Source organism: Macaca nemestrina, chromosome 16 (genome assembly GCF_043159975.1).
Source record: "Macaca nemestrina isolate mMacNem1 chromosome 16, mMacNem.hap1, whole genome shotgun sequence".
Taxonomy (NCBI): domain Eukaryota; kingdom Metazoa; phylum Chordata; class Mammalia; order Primates; family Cercopithecidae; genus Macaca; species Macaca nemestrina.
Window position 1 is genome coordinate 80356769 of NC_092140.1, and position 21816 is coordinate 80378584.

A 21816-nucleotide genomic window follows, 5' to 3' on the forward strand; every position below is an offset into this window, starting at 1 on the left:
CTTGATGATCTCCTGCTTCAGATATTCAGGCACCAATTTAAAAAACACTGTTGGAAGGGACCACACAGATGTGCCGATATCCTTATTTTACAAAAGGAAAAGGAGAGATTTAGACAAATGAAGTGACTTGCCCACACAGCGAGTCAGTAACTGGTCCAGGATGACAACCAAGTTTTCCTGGCCCCTGATCCAAAGTTGTGTCTAACTCACACTCCTCCGCTCCTCTGCCTGAAATGAAGGGCTGACTCCAGGGCTATTCCCATCCAAAGCATCCAAGTATAAACAACCAAAATCACATCTTCAGACCTGACACAGGCTGTCTGACAGTTTTGAGCACTGTCTCATGCCATCTCTAAAAGGCACATAGAGAAAAACGCTTCAGATCAGTTGCCTTCATGCAGAAATAAGACATTCATTCTGGGGTGTGTTTTACCAATGATCGTTTACTCCTGTTTTTTAACACAATACTATTTAAAGTTCTCTGGGAAGAATTTGGAAGTAAGTGACTCAAGACATGACACTTTCATTTCCAGAAACTCTAAATAATAAACATCAGCCTCCACTGCCACCAGGAACTTGTATCTCACTGTGCTGTCAGGCTTATGATCAAGGACTGGGTTGGGGGTGCTGTCAGGTTAAGGGGAGAGGAAAAGTCATCTGTCAGACAAAGGTTCTGTTTGAGCTTATTTTGATAGCAAATAAATTATTTTTATGGCGCCGTAGCATAAAAGTCTAGTTTACGGGGCTCTGTTTCTGGTTTTTGCCATTTACTTTCAAGTTTTATTTTAGAAGTTGGTCTTGTGCCCAGGGAAACTCATCTGGGAAGAGAAAGTACTGACTTCAGGGCACAGGTCTTGTATTGTTCCAATTCACTAAATAAAGCCATTTTTCTTATCTGTGAAACTTAAACCCACTCCAGGATATTTTTCTTTTCCCAGTACACAGTTCAGCTGCCAAATGCATTACTGCATCATAATTCTAAGTCCCGTGTTTACATTTCTAAGGAACAATGTTTAATTACTCTAGAAGCAAAATATAAGGGAGCTACTCAAATTGTTAACAAATCATAACCACAAGAGCTGCCTTGTACAGGGGTACAAACGGAGAGGAAAGGCAGTAAAGGGACAAGGGCCTACACGACATCTGGTGGCTTCTCTTCCCCCAACACTCAAAGCATACTGCTTCCTGGGAAATCTTTCCATCAAACTATTCATAATGATAACTCATTTTTAAGACCATCCACACAGAGTAGCACGGTTGGGCACGTCTGTACATGTCAGAAATATGGGGAGATAATACAACTGAACAATATCCAATCTTGGGGACAAAAACATTATGAAAACACTTGTGCTGAAAACCCTTTTTAGTCTTGGGAAACAAGACGAAAGCAGGTCCCAATGCAGATCCATCATGAATATCTTGATGAGGGAATAGAAGGGAACTTGAAGCTGGGTTTCAAAAAAGCAAAAATTGCTAGAGTTGCATCTTATGCCACTTAACCACGTGATATGGTTTGGAGGTTTTTTCCCCCTCCAAAGCTCATGTTGAAATGTGACCTCCAATGTTGGAGGTGAGGCCTAGTGGGAGGCGTTTGGGTCACTGGACGGATCCCTCACGAATGGCTTGGTGCTGTCCTTGCCATGGCAAGTGAGTTCCTACTCTATGAGTTCACATAAGAGCTGGTTGGTTAAAAGAGCATGCCCCCTCCTCCCTTGCTCTCTCTTGCTCCCTCTTTCGCCATGTGTCTTGTCTGCTCCCCCTTGGCCTTCTGCCTTGATTACAAGGTTCCTGAGGCCTCACAAGCAGCAGAACAGATGCTGGTGCCATGCTTGTACAGCCTGCAGAACCATGAGCCAATAAAACCTCTTTTCTTTATAAACTACCCAGTCTCCAGTATCCCTTTATTGCAACACAGAACAGACTAACACGTGACGAAATAAACGTTTTTAAGAATAAGACTAAATTGTCAGCAGTAATAACTCAGATTCATTGTTACCTACCTAATTAATTCATCAGTGAGGACAAAGACCCAGTGATAGCCCTGAAAAAGAAGAGCATCTTCCTAACAAAATGTATAAATAAGGTAGGGTGGCCATGGAATGAGCTCAGAGTCCCAGCTGCCAAAATGTCAGATAGTAATTCTGAAATGGTTTTCTACATTATAATACAATTCCAACAGGATTTTCTGAGTCACTGCCTCTTCTCATGGGACAAAATGTTTTGATACTGCACCGTGATATACAATAGAGTAAGTCCTTCTTACGTCATTATTCATCTCAAATGTCATAATACCTTTAATCTGAGTCTGGCGCTCCCCAGCAGAGGGAGTTAACACAAAAATACATAAGGGAATTGAAACAAAGAGAATACACAGCATTCATTTTCAAGTGAAAAACAATGTCAACCAGAAAACCTGATTCATGATAAAAGTCTAGGTGTAATTGGGAAATAGTATTTACCACTAGAGATCAGATTTTATTAAAACTTAAAAAAAAAAAATGCTTCCTTAATTGTGCATGCTTTTCCATCTAAGAACAGTTTGGGTTTTTTAATATTTTATGAATCTGACATTTGTTTATTTTCTCCTTATGCGGATTTGTTTGGCAGGTATTTGTGACTTTATGATTTTGTATCATCTCTAAGTCCTTTTCATATTCTTTCTTCTAATCTTTCTCTAACAGTTTCATCTCCCTGGAATAGACAAAAGGCTCCCAGAATTCAGTGATGGCTAACTTTCACAGTACACTGCCTCAAAAGGCATAATCGGGAGGGGTGGGGAAAATGGGGAGATAAAGATCAAAGCATACGAAGATGGTTATCTTGGATGAAAAAATCTAGAGTACCACACAAGTATTGTCGTTAATAATATTGCATAATATACTACAAATTTGCTATGAAAGTAGATTTTAAGTACTCTCACCACAAAAAAGAAAGGTAACTATATGAAATAATGGATGTGTTAATTTAATTGTAGTAATTACTTCACTAGGAATATGTATATCAAAATATCATGTTGTATACTTTCAATACATACAATTAAAAAAAAAAAGGCCTATTAATGAAGGCAGCTCCAAGAGATTAAAAGCAACCTGGCTCACCTAAGGAAGTGTAGGAAGTGCTGATGAGGCAAAATAACCTGCTAATGTTTTTAATGCTGGAAAGAAGGTGTTTGGATCAGGCCACTTCAAAAGCCCAAGAGTGGAAGATAAGAATTTAGAGGACATTTAGGAACATACCAGACTTAGAGAATAACTTCTGTGGTCACCCTGTTTACGTTGTATATGTTTGAGTGGTTATAGCTACAAGCTATCAATAACCCATTTCCAAATGGCTCAAGTCAGGTTCTGCAACACACCAATTAAATCAGAATCTCTGTGAGTAGAGCCCAGGCATCTGGATTTTAAAGCTCCCAGGGTGATTCTAATGCACAACCAGGCTGAGAAGTCACAGCTCTGGCCAATCATGCTTTGGGTCTCAGGTCTTAGACCACTCACCAAAAGCCCATGAGAGGCTGAGTCCTGAGCAAAGCTGAGGGTTTATCATTAAGGAAGGGAGAGGGAGGGAGGGAGGGAGGTATTGATGGCTGATGGGGAAGGAACAGAGAGTATAAATACAATTTTAGAAATTCATTTTCTAAAGAAAATTTAAAACCTGGTAATATTTGTTATGGTGATCTGAAATAATAATGTACAAATTACAGGTTTCTGCAGTTTTTCATTTGTTTACAACAAACCACATTATTCATCAATGCATACATATATATATACACACACACACACACACACATATATGCTAAACTGGGAACACTTACGATTACTTCATCATTTCATTCTGTGACTTCAATAGGTTAAAATGACCATCTTTCTTAACTTTCAGCTCCTAACTAGCCAATGTATAAACAATAAAATATGCAGCCTTAAAGATGAGCAAGGAGGTACCTTTGTTACTTTCAAAATGATCCTGTAATCTGTATTTTAGAGATCATCTGCTTAGCCAGCAAGATATGCATAAGGAGTTGGAAATTTCCTTTTCATAATTTTGTTTTGAAAACACATAAACAAACTCATTCAAAACAAACACTCCCAGCATGCTAGCTATACATTTTCCCCAGAAAATACAAAAGAGAAAAGAGAATGGTCCTTGGAGTGGTCTAACTGACCTTATTCTAAGAGAGGTGTTTCAAAATTGAGACATATGAGCCTATCTCTCCAAACAGGCAGGAGATTCAACAAAGCTGTGAGCTCTTTTTATGAATTTGCATTTGGAGCCGATAATAGAATAGGCAAGGTAGGGCAGCATTATGTCAAGTCAAGTTACTTCTTGCATACATATTTAAAACCACAAGGGAAACAACTATTCATAATTATTCTGCTCATTAATATGTTCATACCTTCACGACCATGTATACAAAACATATACATTTTTATTGAAGGTATTAACTCTAAAATTCAGTAAACTTAAAGGTATCGCTTGCTCCGTTTTATTTCACTGCATAACTAATAAAGTTTCTTTTATATATTTTTAAGTTTATTTAATTTTAAGTTCTGGGATACATGTGCAGGACGCACAGGTTTGTTACATAGGTAAATGTGTACCATGGTGGCTTGCTACACCTATCAACCAATACCTTTTCATTGATATCTTTTACACATTTTCATCTACCTTTTAGCTATATAACAGGCTGCCAGTTTTGTTTTGCTGGGGGGAAAATGAGGTCCCCTTAACGGCAAGATTTGCCATATTGTTTCTTAATGATAGCAACATTTAGTATGGAAAGAGTATCTACTTTACCTGCTAGTACTGAAAGCCACATACTGACTACCATGGCAAATGATGCCCTAGGATCTTTTCTTCAGTTAGCTCTAGGGCAGTGCCCAATAACAGAAACATTATGTAAGCCACCTATGCAATTTCAAATTTTATAGTAGTCACATTTTAAAGAAGATCAAATTACTTTAATAATACATTTTATTTAACCTAATGCATCAAAAATATCTCAACAATCAATCAACATTTCAAAATTACTTATTTTATATGATTCTTTTTTTTCTTTCCTTTTTTTTTTTTTTTTTTTTTGGGACAGAGTCTCGCTCTGTCACCTAAGCTGGAGTATAGTGGCGCGATCTCGGCTCACTGCAACTTCCGCCTCCTGGGTTCAAGCGAGTCTCCTGCCTCAGCCTTCTGAGCAGCTGGGACTACAGGCGCCAGCCACCATGCCCAGCTAATTTTTATATTTTTAGTAGAGACAGGGTTTCGCCATATTGGCCAGGCTGGTCTTAAACTCCTGACCTTGTGATCCGTCCACCTCAGCCTCCCAAAGTGCTGAGATTACAGGCGTGAGCCACCATGCCCAACCTATTATTATTTTTAAATACAAAGTCTTGAAATACAGCATGTATTTTACACTTATAGCATATCTCAACTTGGACATCAAATTTTTATTGGAAATCCTTTATCATAAAATTTAGAGACGAAAAGGCAAGCTCACATATTTGAGTTGTTCCAATCATATATATGGATATCAATTTTAAAGTTTTGGTTAAAACTAAATACTATTTACAATTCCATTACTCTGTCACACTACCAGCTCTCAAGTGCTTTTGAGCCAAATACGGCTATTGGCTATAGTACCAGGTATCTCAGCTCTAGACTAGGAGAGTATAATGGTGCTTGGACACCACCCTGCTGTTGTCCAGAAGAAGTGGTCCATACCCCGGCCAGAAGAGCCCCAGGAAGGAAGCTGAGGAAGGAAGCTGTCATAGCTCAGGTCCAAATAATGTTCACTCCAAAGTGCACGGCTGAGAACAGCAAACCCTCACTAGCATAAATTGATGCTGTTCAGTAAGACCCTTGGAGGATCTGCATGAGGTATCCATCTCATCATGTGACAGCTGCAAAGCTGGTTCTCAGAGGCAAAACCAACTGGGGACACTAGGACCGGAATCTTATCCTAAAGCTTCCTAAAGCATGGTGTGATTAACTGAGATGAAAAAAAAAACGGGCCGGGCGCGGTGGCTCAAGCCTGTAATCCCAGCACTTTGGGAGGCCGAGACGGGCGGATCACGAGGTCAGGAGATCGAGACCATCCTGGCTAACACCGTGAAACCCCGTCTCTACTAAAAAATACAAAAAAACTAGCCGGGCGCGGTGGCGGGCGCCTGTAGTCCCAATTACTCGGGAGGCTGAGGCAGGAGAATGGCGTGAACCCGGGAGGCGGAGCTTGCAGTGAGCTGAGATCTGGCCACTGCACTCCAGCCTGGGCGGCAGAGCGAGACTCCGTCTCAAAAAAAAAAAAAAGAAAAAAAAACGAAGGCCCCTAGAACCCAGCACCTCTAGAGCTGTTTCTAACTTTGGTTGTAAATTCCCTCCCAAATAACATTTTAGAGTCACAGTCACCTGTTGAATACACACGCTAAGAGGATCAGTGATTATTTCGATAAATTACATTCTGTATCATTTTTCCTAAGCCATTTCCAGTCACTCTTTTTTTTTTTTTTTTTGAGACAGAGCCTTGCTCTGTCGCCCAGGCTGTAGTGCAGTGGTGTAATCTTAGCTCACTGCAAGCTCTGCCTCCAGTCACTCTTATAAATGCTGCTTACCTAAATGCCCAGCAGTATAGTGGGTGGTGCAGAACATGTCAGACGGACACTTATCTGAAAAGATATTGTGTTATCACACGTTTATAGCTACACAAACTCACAACTGCAAAAATATGGAACCAGCACAAACACCCATCAGTCAAAAAGTGGATAAAGAAATAGTGATACATATATATATCACAGAATACTACTCAGCCATATAAGGGAATGAAATAATGGCATTCACAGCAACCTGAATGGAACTAGAGACCATTGTTCTAAGTGAAGTAACTCAGGAAGGAAAAACCAAACATTATACGTTCTCACTCTTCAGTGGAAGCTAAGCTATAAGGACACCTATTCCCCCAAAAACCTACTGAAATTTAAAAAAAAAATAGGAAAAAGATATTGTGTTATCTTTTGGGAGGAAGATTTGGGTGGATAACTTAATAAAATGTTACAAGTTTTTAAAGAAAAAATATACAACTATAGTGACCATAATTTCCCCCAAATTAAAAAAAAAAAAAGTGAATTATACAGCCTAAAAGAAGCAGAATAAATCAGCACTACCCTAGGAAATCTGCCTTTGAACACAAAACAGTGAGCCAAAAAATGTATACAATCACATACAATTACGTGTTTAAATGCAAGCTAATCTAAATGATTAACTTCCACATATGTTCAAAGGGAGACATCTTTCGGATTATCATTTCAAACTCTCTCCCAAATATTAATAAATCTTCAACAGAATTTAAAGTAAGGTCTAGAAAGTGAGCACTCCATTCCCTTCTCTTTCTTTTCATTTGATTTTGATGGTGAAGCTGATGAATAGTACAAGGGCCCAACTGCCGGCCATGACAAAGAGGAGAAAAAGAAAGTGGAAAAACTAGCTCCTGGACACCTTGGATGTCACAACTCAAAAAGTTCAACCTTTTCTTCTTTATTCACATGCTTTCCTTCTATATAGACACTTGTTTAAGGCTTCCAGTGGGGCCCCTTCCCACCCTTAGGCAGCTGTGTGTGTCTGGCAGCCTCTGAGCCCAGGCTCCATCTGGTCCCCCTCCCTTGTAGGCTCTAACCTCTCTTTCATGGACTTGCCATAGTTTGCTTTAGTTTACAGCTATAGATTTTTTAAAATTACTTAATTATTGCCTGTCACTCCCTAGACTGTGGGTATCATTAGGCGGGGGACACCTCTGTTGTGTTCACCCAGGAAGCATATTTCCTAACACACACACCTTTACTCAGGGAGTGTTTAATAAGTCTTTTGGTTGACTGAATTAGCTTGCTATTTGATTAATAAATTTAAGACCCTTTTTTCATTCTGAAATTTTAAAACTCTCTATGAGACCTTCCTTAAATAAAGCTTTCACCTTCTAAAAAAAATATCAGTAGCTACATGTTTACAAAAATAGATACTTTCTTTCCTTGTACCCTCCTTGCCAGCATTATCAAAATGTAGTTTTTAATCTTAGAGATTATGCAACTGAACAGCAGTGAATATGAGCGGTACACAAGCTTGAAGAAAACTGATGTCCACATCTTGGCAGTGGAACTGTCACTCCCTAAGAATGAAGACTGTAGATACTTTGTTCAAGGCAACAATCCTGTAACTCTGTCCCAGAACAACATTGCAAAACGGTGAAGCCATATGGGCCTTGTGTTTCACGCCCACATATGGAACAGGTGACAAAGAGGCCAAGCACAGCCGAAGAGACACTGCTTAGGACCACTCTGTGCAGAAAATGCTGACCTGCTTTTAAATTGTGTCAACAAGTTAAAGGACATAAATAGCTAAACTTGAAGTCAGTGAGCCTTTGTGGACATTAAGAAAATGCCTGGGCAGAGGCTGCTTGTACGTGGTTCACTCAAGGGTGCCATACAGTTCGGGAGGTCAATTACATGATATCATACACGCTTCCCCTCATGAGATGAAAAAGTGAGGGAAAAGCAAGTTCCTAACAGATGATTAAATTTTGTTCGGTCCATTTTCTTTAAGGAGAATGTCTGCAGTGTGTACTGCAGTAATTTCTAGAGAAATTTAAATTTCTGCAAAGTAACTTATGGAGTTAATTGTCAATTACATGAAAAACAAATCTGTTTTTAGAAACCCACTGCATTGGCCTGGCGCGGTGGCTCAAGCCTGTAATCCCAGCACTTTGGGAGGCCGAGACGGGCGGATCACGAGGTCAGGAGATCGAGACCATCCTGGCTAACACGGTGAAACCCCGTCTCTACTAAAAAATACAAAAAACTAGCCGGGCGAGGTGGCGGGCGCCTGTAGTCCCAGCTACTCGGGAGGCTGAGCCAGGAGAATGGCGTGAACCCGGGGGTGGAGCTTGCAGTGAGCTGAGATCTGGCCACTGCACTCCAGCCTGGGCAACAGAGCGAGACTCCGTCTCAAAAAAAAAAATTAAAAAAAAATAAAAAAAAAAGAAACCCACTGCATTATACCAAAATCAGTCCAAGTTAAAAAGTTCACATTATTAACTCTTTTAGCAACAGACAAGCAAAAGTAACTAAATTTTAATGGTATCCTTTTGCAACTAAATTTCACCCTCTTAACTGTAGTAGTAAAAGAGGAAACAGGGTGAAGGAAAAAGGCACAGGTTATACTAAAAACCCTCTAATCTGTAAACTCAGGAAGATTAACTTGGTTTCTTTTCCTGCAGAAGAATGGATAATAAAAGTATGTTTATCAAATACTTGTTATTAAAAGACTGTATGACACTCTACTAAGCATTTACTTCTTTTTTCCAGAAATTACTCCAATTCTGTCTTATGGTCTTTTCCTCACACTGAGTGGAAATACAAGTCAATGTTACCCCAAATGACACATGGTACTGTCAGTGGAAACTATGATGGGCCACAGAAACACAGTGCATATGTCTCTCTTTAATTCCAAAGAAAATCAGCTCTAATGATGACAGTACCATCTTCCGTCTCTGCACCACATCTGGAGGTCACACAAGAACATGTCTGTACTTTTCTGCCCTGTGACTCATGTGAGTGCAAGGGATTGGGAATCAAACCTGAACCTGGACTAACAGAAATAAATATCCATTGGACCCCAAGTTCTGGTAACTCTGGAAAGGCATCTGTGACGTATGATGGCCTTCACAAATCCCTGATTTCCTGGGTCACACCCCAGGGTCAAGGTGCATCCTCCACAGCTCCCGGCCTCCTGCTTTGCTCAGAAGGTGTTTCATCATCTGTAAACTCTGGCTACAAACTCATCCTGCGGCCTTCCCACATCCCTCCCTGCCCTCAGTTCTGCTTCATACGAATCAGTGATTATTAACTATATTAGAGATGAACAGCCCCACTAAGCATTGCAGATCCTTCTCAGGAGCTGAAGTTCTCCATCACAAAGGGAACTGTGCCTCTGCGTCTCCACCCTTTCCTGCTGCAGTCCTCACTCGCCAGGAAGTTGCTCACCTGGTTAATAGACGATAAATGACTATCATCTTCCTAAGATGTCTGAGGTCCTCAGACTTTATATTACACTTTCAATGAAACCAATACAAATGTTTAACATGCTAAATATACTATAAAATGAATGTGTGGTAACCGGAATTGAAAAAGAGGTGAGTAGGGGTTGGCTATTTCTCACAAAAAATGTCTGACTCTAACAATATAAATGAACAGAGTTATAGCCAGGCACAGTGGTTCATGCCTGTAATCCCAGCACTTTAGGAGGCTGACGGGGGCAGATCACTTGAGGTCAGGAATTCAAGACCAGCCTGATCAACATGGTGAAACCCCATCTCTACTAAAAATACAAAAATTAGCTAGGCGTGGTGGCGCGTTCCTATAATCCCAGCTACTCGGGGAGGCTGAGGCACAAGAATCACTTGAACCTGGGAGGCAGAGGGTGCAGTGAGCCGAGATCTCGCCACTGTACTCCAGACTGGGTGATAGAATGAGACTCCGTCTCAATCAGTCAATCAATCAATCAATCAATCAATGAACAGAGTTTTGGTCTCGGCTCCAGGAAAGTAATGGCTGTGTCTTCCATGAGCATCTTTTCAGAGTCTGAAAAGGGTCTAGGGCTGTGCACATTGGAGGTACTCAAATAGACTCAGTCAGTGAAAAGTGACTGAAATATGCATTCTTTCTCTCGCCTATTTATTCTTGAGTACAGGGGTGTGTGTGTGTGTGTGTGTGTGTGTGTGTTTGCAGAGTAGATGAAGAGTCTTCTTTTGATCACTGGAGAACATATAGAAATGGAATTGTCCTTAGCCTGGCACCATACGTGTACCTCTCCTCTTCCTTCAGGTCAGCTCATAGCCCAACAGGAATAAAGGGAACTACACATTTCTAATGCAAGTTATATTTGTTCCTATGGCCACTATAACAAATAACCACAAAGTTGGTGACCTAGAACAACACAAATTTATTATCTGACAGTTCTGGAGGTTAGAAGTCTCAACTGAGTCTCACTAGGCTAAAACTCGGTGACAGCAGAGCTGCGCTCCCTCGGGAGGCTCACATCTCACCTTTTCCAGCTTCAGGGCTGCCCACATTCCTTGGCCAGTGTCTCTGCATCACTCTGAACCCTGCTCCTATCCCATCCCCACATCCTCTTCTCTAACTGTCTTTCAGAATGTGCCTTATGTGGGGCATACTGGGCAAATCCAAGATAACCCATCCATCTCAAGATCCTTAGCTTAATCACATCTGCAAAGTCCTTTTTGTCACGGTAAAGTAACATATTTACAGGTTCCAAAGATTGTGACCTGGACATTTCTGGAGAGGTCATTATTCAATCTACCACACTAATTAATTACCTTTCATTGTTATCCATAGAGCCCATGATATTTGGAATTTTCATTCAAATAAAAATATAACTTCAGCCTACTTATGGACAACATTAGACGAAAGTCTTTTTGATTCACTACTCTTCATCATATGACCTTAGGAGTATCCTAAGTCCCATTTCTCTGTCTCAGTTACTCCACATCTAAACCATTAATACCAGAAATGTTAAGTAGGGCATGTCGAATGGAATGCCTTTTAACACTTTAGATATTAAGAGACATTAATATGTATTACACGTATTAACAGTTTCTTACATTCGTGGAATCACTCAGCAGACAGTCTCAACTATCAAGACAAATCTGAAATCAAGCAGGGAAATAGCAATAGCAAATAATCCAACATAGATGCCCTTCAGCAAATATTTACATCTGGGCACCTACTAAGTGCATGGCTCAGCACTTGACACCGTGGGGAAGATGATATAATAGAGAAATATGCCTAGTAGAAGACAGAAAATGTACAGAGAAGAAAAAACAAAGTGGTAAGTGCTATACTGGAAACACACACACACAAAGTGCTTCAGAGTCTGAGCTGAAGGAGAGCTGGTGAAAAATGGCTGTTCTTTTTTCAGCCATTTGATAAGCCATTTGATCATAATCCTTATGATAAGGATGTCATTCATGTCAATGAATGACATCACTGCAAAAGTGGCACTTGGGCTTGGTTTAAAACATAGGTAGAATTTTGCCACAGAACCTTTCCAATTAACAGAAAGACAATGAAGGTCGGGTACGGTGGCTCACATCGGTAATCCCAGCACTTTGGGAGGCTGAGGGGAGTGGGTCACCTGAGGTCAGGAGTTCGAGACCAGCCTGACCAACATGGTGAAATCCTGTCTATACCAAAAATACAAAAATTAGCTGGGGTGGTGGCAGGTGCCTGTGGTCCCAGCTACTCGGGAGGCGGAGGCAGGAGAATCGCTTGAACCCAGGAGGCGGAGGTTGCAGTGAGGCAAGATTGCACCATTACATTCCAGTCCGGGCTATAGAGTGAGACTCTATCTCATGGGGGAGGGATAGCATGAGGGGACATACCTAAGGTAAATAACAAGTTAACGGGTGCAGCACACCAACATGGCACATGTATGCATAGGTAACAAACCTGCACGTTGTGCACATGTACCCTAGAACTTAAAGTGTAATAAAAAATAAATAAATTAATTAATTAATTAAAAGAAGGAAGAGGAGGAAGGGGAGAAGGAGGAGGAGGGGAAAAAGGAGAAGGAGAACACTGAATCACGGGGGCAAGAAGGTCCTCATTCAATCTACTTATTCATCACTTACGCACATGGTATTTCCAAATAAAAGAGCTTTCTTTCTATCTATAAAAAGGTCTAGTCTTTGTTTTCAATAATCCCAAATTACAGAAAAGCACCAAAATAAAGTAAAACTTCACCCTAAACCTCACCACTCACAAAAAAAAAGGTCTCTTCCAGATATCTCTCTTTGACAATACTCACAAAACAGACCCCTTCCAACAGGTTTGTGTAAGAGGTTTTTTGGTTCACCACATAATGAATGGCAGCAAAGTAAGCCTGGGAAGGTGTCCTGCGTTTTCTCAGAATCTGTATTTGGCTATTTGGTATCCATCAATTACAGGGCAAGTTAACAGCCAAGCAGTTTCCATCTCCCTAGTGATCTAGCTGAGCCACCTCCTTACCTAACTCTCAGCTACCCAGCCCACATTTCCCCTGCCCTAAATATCTCAGGGCCAGGAACTGACAACTAAAGACCATCCGAGTCCCTAGCCAACCCCAAGCTGATTCGTCCTGTCTGCCTTGCCTTTTCCACAGAAACCTAGTAAAGGCTCTGGCCTCGGCTTTCCCCTGACTCCTGTCTCTTCCTCTTCACCCAAATAAGTGTTTCTCCTCCTGGCCCTGTGTGGCATGGAATGCCCTCTTCTCTTAGGAAATGTCAGTAATTAAAAAAAACACAACTTCTTTCTGCCAGGTGCTGTGGCTCACACCTGTAATTCCAGCACGCCTGCTGAGGCAGGAGGATCACTTGAGGTCAGGAGTATGAGACCAGCCTGGCCAACATGGTGAAACCTCATCTCTACTAAAAATACAAAAATTGGCCAAGCATAGTAGCCCACACCTGTAATTCCAACTACTCAGGAGGCCGAGGTGGGAGAATCGCGTGAACCTGGGAGACAGAGGCTACAGCGAGCTGAGATCGCGCCACTGTACTCCAGCCTGGGCGACAGAGTGAGACCCTGTCCCAAAAAACAAAACAAAACAAGAAAAAAGAAAACTTCTTTCAATGGCCTTGTCCCCTCTGTGTCACTATTCAGTCATCTCTGTAAGTTAAAATCCTATGGGTAGGAACAAGACAGAAGGAGGGAAATGCTATAAATATCACCTCTGAAAGTAGCAAAAAGTGACAACTGACAATGAGGAAGGATATCCAAAAGTTCCCCATGCACTCATGAGTTTTGTCATGCGGGAGTGTTAATGTAACTAAGGGCAAGTCCTATGGACTCCGAGTAGCCCAAGGGCACCCATGAATTAAAACCACAATGACCCACGTTCACAAAACGGTGTTGATAATGATGAGACTGAGCAAAGGTCAAACTGTGTTCTACATGGTCAAAAGAGATGTCAGAAGGTTAAGTACTTCAGAACGACTTACACACACACACACACACACACACACACACAGAGGTTAAAATTAGAGTTTAAGCATTTAAAGGATATTTCAATGACCTGAAATGTTAAATCGTCCTGGGTGCTTTTCCTCAATAGTTGGGGAAAGCTGTGCTCTGGAGTGAGGCAAAACAGGTCCTAATCCCAGCTTCATCACTCACTCACTGTGTGACCTTGGAGAAGTCACTTCATGTCTCTGAGTCTCCATCTCCTCTAATGAGAAAAGAATATTGAACCTGACAATATCTAAGATGTCTTCCAGCTCTGACATCTTATCTTTCACAAGTAATCTGTCATTATTAAACCTAGAATGTGAATTCTAATCACATATTTCACACATTATCACAAATTTTAGGTTTGTTTTTACCTCATAACCAGAAATGTAACATTTTTTTAGAAAGAAAACTGAAAGAGAAAAGAAAACCCAAAGGTCAAAACTATTCAAATCTCTCCTTAAGGAATTTATCTCATGAAGAAATACCCAACTTCTCCCTATCAGGATGTTTTGAAATCCCAGTCAAGAATCCTCAACAAAAATATTTACAAGCACATGAGAAGAAAACACATGCTTATGATTATTTTTAAAAAAGAAGAAGAAAAATGAGGTGGAGGAAGGGGAGGATGGGGAGGAGGAGGAGGATGGGGAGGAGGAGGAGGAGGAGGAGCGGAGGAGGAGGAGGAGCGGGGGAGGAGGGGGAGTGGGGGAGGAGGGGGAGCGGGGGGGGGAGGAGGAGGAGGAGGAGGAGGAGGAGGCGTGCCCTCATCTTCAGGCCTCTAAACAGAAAATAATCCAGAATTTTTTGTACCTCTGCTCTGGCAGGCCACAAGTAAGTTTTCAAAGTGGATATGAACGGATAAAAGGCACAAGGCTTCTGTAAAATAAATATATAAAGTAGCATGGAAAGAACACATTATTGTTCAATAGTCAGGAAGCTTTGGAGCCCAGCCCAGGAAAACACTCTGTAACCTAAGGTGTGCCCTTCCAAGTCTTGGTCTGTTTATAAAGGACTCAGAGATAATTCCAGACATGTGTGATTTCATGTCAATCCAACTTTCCTTAGAGAAAACATGTTTAAACTCAGAAGAATTAAGATTTAGAAAGGACAGGTGACGATTATTTCAATAAACTTTTCAGCACTGCTGCATGCTAAGAAAGCAGATGCCTGCTGGCTGGCCTCTCCACACAAAGGGATTAATGGGTCAATTTCTTGAGGAACTAGCACCCTGACATAATTGGCTGTCAATTAGCCAGGCATCAATCAGATGGATTTTTCTCATCTATCTAAGCTTTTGTTCATTATACCTTAGGCCATATCAAAAATATGGCTGAGAACATTCTCCCATGCCCCAGTTTCTCTCGCCAAAGCATTAGGAATAGAAGAGAGTGTGTATTGTTATGTTGATAATGTCGGTATCAACATGGTCTGTTCCTTATGATAAGGGTTAAAACTCGTAGACAGTGTTGTGATGAGATAAATGACCTAAAATTACTTATGCTCTAAGCTCACCTAGTTCAAAGCAATTCATCAATACCTGTCAAATTTTTCTGGCATATCTCATTCCTTGGATAATGAAAAAAGAAACAAAAGGATAAACCTTGTAGAACATCAGAAACTGAGGGCAGAACAAGACCAACAAGACCTAAGTTCTGCCTGCTCCACTCCAGATACAATTTCATGTTTATTCCATATCATAGGGAAGAAAGGCAAACAATTGAAAATTAAAACAACACTATCATTAAGTAAACTGTTCCAGGACTCTGGCCCAGTGTGTTCCTTCAGAATTAACTTATTCCACGGCCTTGAGCCATCCCCATCGTCCTATTCTGAGTGGCTACAGGGAGAAGGCACAGGCTCCAGACCCAGGAAGCAAGACTACTGTGCTGCAGCCACCTCTGTCACTCACAAGAAGCCACCTGAGGCTCTGAGTCCTCTCCTCTGGCCACATCCAAGGCCCTCCTTGCCATCCCCACTCCAGTTAAGGTTGCCAGATAAAATACAGGACGCCCAGTTAGATCTGAATTTCAGATAATTAACAATCTTTTAGTATAAATATGTCTCAAATATTGCATGGGATATACATGTAGCAAAACAAAAAAAAAGTAGTTATATGAAATTCGTATTTAACTGGGGGTCTTGCATTTTTATTTGCTATATCTGGCAACTCTACCCCCTAATCCTTTCAATACTCCTCCAAAGTATTCTATAATACAAGGAGAAAAATAAATTCTGGCACAAAAACAACTGGGAGGTACAGAAGAATCAACAAGCTGATTTCAAAAGAAGTTTGGCTGGGCATGGTGGCTCACACCTGTAATGCCAACACTTTAGAAGGCCAAGGCAGGAGGACTGCTTGAGGTCAGGAGTTCAAGACCAGCCTGGGCAACATAGTGAGATCCCATCTCTAGAAAAAATTAAAAATTAGCCAGGTATGGTGGCATGAGCCTATGGTCTCTGTTACTCGGGAGGCTGAAGTGGGAGGATTGCTTGAGCCCAGGAGGTTGAGGCTGCAGTAAGCTAAGATCAGTCCCCTGCACTCCAGAATGAGATCCTCATCTCAAAAAAAAAAAGTTTAACAATAGCAAAGGCAAACGATTTTAGAGACTACTGTAGTAACCAACAAAAAATAATGTTTGTCACTGAAATTAAATGGTATACCATCATTATTTGAAATAAACAAAAACATCATTAGCATTCTACAAGACATAACTTCTTCTCACAGTACTCTGAATATTAAAGTATTCAATTAGAAAGGTGAAGGTAAATTTAAAATTGTTTTTAAACAGCATGTTTAAAACTACCAGTGCTTGAAATGGTTTCTAATACTATTGACTCGGTTACCTAGGGTAGTTGTAGTCTTGCATTCAGTGTTAGCTCCCCCAGTTGTCCACTTAATTACTGGCTTTAGTGACACATAGGAATCCCCCCAAGATTCTTCTCTGTTGTACACAGAACACCTCAGCGACACTAGCTTTGGAAACAACCCATTTGGGTTATGTAAGGAGGGCGGCTGACAGAAAGAGAATGGGGCTGACGGAGATCTCAGGGAAGACTTGAGTCAGGGTCAGGAGGAGGAAACTGGACGGTTTCCCAGCACCTCAGATCCACAGTGCGGCTCTGCTCTCCCCAGGGATCAGACACACCCATGCTCAGAACACAGGGCCACGCCAAGAAGAAATAAACTAGAGGCTCTCCGTATCTCTGCTCCATGCATACAATGAAGAAGAATTAGCCTTCTCCTCCCTAGATCATAGAAACCGCAAGAGGCACAAAATTATTTACAGGATGAAGTCACAGGATGCAGATATCTTATTATAAAGATACAGCCATTTATTTGACAAGAAATGAGTTATTTATTTATTTACATTGATTGATTGATTGTCCAGGTCTTGCTCTGTTGCCCAGGCTGGAGCACGGTGGCACCATCATGGCTCACTGCAGCACTGACCTCGGGGCTCAATCCATCCTCCCACCTCAGCCTCTTCAGTAGCTGGGACTACAGACATACACCACCGCAGCCAGCTAATTTGGGGATTTTTTATAGAGATGGGGTTTTACCATGTTGCCCAATCTAGTCCAAAGTCCTGGGCTCAAGTGATCCACCCAACATGGTCTCCCAAAGTGTAGGGATTACAGGCATGAGCCACCGCACCCAGCCTCCATTTTACTTTAAAGCATCGATGCCCTTCAATTAGGAAATATGAATAATGTTGAGCACTTTCTGGGTACTAGCCATTGTGCTAAGAGCTTCGCATAAATTTTTCTCAGTCAAGCCTCACCACATCCCTATGAGTGTTTTTAAATCCCCAATTTAACTTCATAGGCTAAATCTGCAAGAAGTTAAATAGCTTTTCCTAGACTACAGACACAGTAAACAGCAGGGGGCTGATTTAGATCCACTGCAGACTGACCCAAAAGTCATGTTCTTCACCCTGAATGGATGACCCGTCCCCGATGAAGCACATGTTCTGGGTGGTAACCATGACACAGTAAGTAGAGGCATAAACTATTCCAGGAAACTCACTTAAATTTCTCTGGCCTTCAGTTACACAATGAAGCTACATCATCTTCAAAGATCCTTCTAATGTTCAAAAATCCAAGCTCTATTCAAGCAGAACCAAAAATTCCTCAGGGTCAACTATACATAGTTGCATTTAACCTACTTGACACCTCTGAGGCTTAGAGAAGTTAAGTGGTTTCCTCAAGGTTACCAGGCTACAGTGGAAAGAGATGAGATTCAAATTCTGATCTTTCAAATCCATGTCCTGCAAGTTACCTTTAAACCATAGCTGGATCTATGATCTTTAATTTATATGACAACGTTGCAAGTCAGTAGACATAAAAACGTTCAGGTTACAAATCCAACTACAGAACACAAGCTATTAACTCTTAGGTTTATTAAACAAGCTCTTTTCTCCTAATAAAGAGAAAGCAGCTACAAAGTCCGACTCAGAGACTGGATATCAAGAGTTAGGCAGCGGCGTGGGTACTATGATACAAGCCCAGCCTATAATCCTAACACGCCAGGCACTGCGACTCCATAACCCCCTACAAAAAGCAGCCCGGTCCTACATGATCATAACTGGATAAAAAGAAACCCAACAGAGCAGGGCTTGGAAGGTGATTGGGCAGCAGGCCACTTAAATATTGCTATGGAAATATAATTAGTCTTATTAACCTAAGACGTTATTCATTTAGGGTTTTGCGATACTTCAGAGGGAGCTGAGCCCCATCTGGATTTAAAAGAATTTGATGAAAAAATTCAGATTACAAGAGGACATTGAACTAACCTCATGGGACCAGTCACTTACCCTTTAAAAGCACCTACGTACCTATGCTCAATGAAATAATGCCTAGTCATTCTCCTCTATTCATTAAGACAACTTTTTAAAAAATTTATATTCTTATCTTTCCTTCATTTAAAGAACCTTTTCCTGCAATCTGCCTCAAACATAAGTTTTTACACACAACATTCTCTACCCTCTAAGCAAGTTACCCCTCAGGTCATTCCACACAGTCTGCACATCTCTTTCTATATACACTTTGCTGTTTTCTGTAGGGAGAAGAAGAGGGACAGTGAGGAGAGGACCAGAGCCAAGGCTGATGCGTATTCTCCACACAAGGCATCATGCTGCGGGCTCTGAGGAATAAAAAGGAAAACAAAACCGGCCCTGCCCTCAAAGCATCCATGAGGAAGGTGATATTGTGCTAGTCTAAGTGACAATGGAGACCAGTGGGCCTGAGCCTTTTAGCAGATCGGGTGGGTTGGTTTGTGATTCCCATACTGCTGAGTTCCCCAAAGTATAGATCCGATTCTATGGACCACTGAACCTGCTGGGCAAGCCCCATTTCCCGGGGAGCAGCTGCCTGTAAAGCTAAAACTGAATATACAACCAGAGCTAACAGGACTTTGACAATCAAATTGCTTTAAAGCGCTAACAGAATCACATAGCAATAGGCCATCAGTCACCAGCAGAAAAGCTGACTGTCGCTAAAGAGCATGAACGACAAAGTTCTGTGACGCCAGTGTTCAGTGTTTGTTAAACTCATGATGAAATCATGGGAGTCATAAAATCAATTCAATGAACAGCATTTTATGTAACTTAAATGGAAACACATATCCTTAGCAGTAACTGTAAACATCTGCAACTTGCAACAAATACTTCAGGTTCTGTGTGTGTGTGTCTGTGTGTGTGTGTGTGTCTGTGTGTAAAACTGGTCAGGATGTAAAAAACTGTAAAACATATTTCTTACTGGGTGTCATAATTTTAAAAGTTTGAAAAACACTGTCTTAGGCTCAGTAGTAAATTCAGTTTTGCATAACTGCAGCCAAAGGGAACAGCAATTAGGACCGTGACCCTAGGAAAGGCAAACAAAAATGAATAAAAATAAATACTTCCTCAGAAGGACTGACCATACGGTTCACAATCTTGACCCTAACTCTGTTATTCTTGGCTTGAAATAATCCAACCATCTGAGAAAATGACTGCAAAACACCTGAAAGATTTCAAGTGCAGGTGTCTGCAAGGCACACACCAAAAAAACAAGTAACATCGGATTCTGAAAGACAGGAAGCCACCATTCCCAAACCATAAAGACATCGTGAGAACAAAAATCTTTATGTCACTATGTTAAAAAGCCTGGCCGCGTGTAGTGGCTCACACCTGTAATCCCAGCACTTTGGGAGGCCGAGGTGGGTGGATTACCTGAGGTCAGGAGTTCAAGACCAGCCTGGCCAAAATGATGAAACCCTGTCTCTCCTAAAAATACAAAAATTAGCTGGGTGCTATTTTTTTAATACAACAAAGCTATTTTTTAAATAAGCTATTTTAAAAAGCTCTTTTTAAAATACAAAAATTAGCTGGGTGGCATGAGCCACCGCAGCCGGCCAAATATCTTTACTTTTGAAAGGGCTAAAGAGTTAACACAGGAGAGGGCTAATACATTTACCCTACATCTTTTCCAATCCCATTACGTATCTCCATAACAAATAACATGAACTGTCTTCATGGTCATTGATTCATTCATTTAACAAAAATGAATAGAGCACCTACTAGGCTGTGGCCACAGTTCTAAGGTAACATAAGATAAATTTGATTCTATATGATTTGTTTCTACCTACATAATTGAGGGGCTAGAAACAAGAAAAATACAAATATTTCTGAAATAAAACTACTATTAATAAATGCTACTCTTTGGGAGGCCGAGACGGGCGGATCACGAGGTCAGGAGATCGAGACCATCCTGGGTAACACAGTGAAACCCCGTCTCTACTAAAAATACAAAAACTTAGCCGGGCGAGGTGGCGGGCGCCTGTAGTCCCAGCTACTCGGGAGGCTGAGGCAGGAGAATGGCATGAACCCGGGAGGCGGAGCTTGCAGTGAGCTGAGATCCGGCCACTGCACTCCAGCCTGGGTGACAGAGCGAGACTCCGTCTCAAAAAAATAAATAAATAAAAATAAATGCTACTAAGTTTAATAATAAAATACTACTAAGTTTAATAATAAAACTATCACGATGGCCAAAATTTCTTGACATTGTAATAGTTCTTCAACAATATTATTTAGTTATAAATATCAGTCAGCTACCAAAAAAAAAAGTAACAAATGTTGGCAAGAATGTGGAGAAATTGGAACCCCTGTGCACTGTGGGTGGGAATGTAAAATGGTGGAACCACTATGAAAATCATTATGGCAGATCCTTAAAAAATTAAAAATAAAGTTAACATCTGATCCAGCAATTCTACTTCTGGGTATACAAAAAAAAAAAGGAAAGCAGGGTCTCAAAGAGATATTTGCAAACCCACGCTCATGGCAGCATTATTCACAATAGCCAACTGGTGGAAGCAATCCAAATGTTCATTGACGTAAGAATGGATAAACAAAATGTGGTGTATACATACAATTAAATATTCATCAGCCTTAAGAAGGAAACAAATGCTGACACCTGCTACCATATGGATGGACCTAAAGGACATTATATAATACTAAATAAAATCAGCCAATACTAAAAAGACAAATACTCTATGCTTCTATTTATATAAGGTATCTAGGTAGTCAAATTCATAGAGATGGAAAACAGAATGGTGGTTTCCAGGGGCTGAGCTGGAGAGAGGGAGACGAGGAGTCTTTTAAAGGTACAGAGTTTCAGTTTTGCAAGATGAAAAGAGCTCTGGAGACTGTGCAACAACATGAATATGTAACTGCACACTTAAAAACAGTCAAGATGGTAAGTTCTATGTGTATTTTACAATTACAAAAAATATGTATCAGAC

At 41.0% G+C, this 21816-nt stretch overlaps 1 protein-coding gene across 5 annotated transcripts in view; it reads right to left on the reverse strand.

Moving 5' to 3' along the window:
- Positions 1-21816, reverse strand: part of LOC105490674 (leucine rich repeats and calponin homology domain containing 1) — a 204122-nt gene that overhangs the window by 135711 nt on the left and 46595 nt on the right. The window lies entirely within an intron of this gene.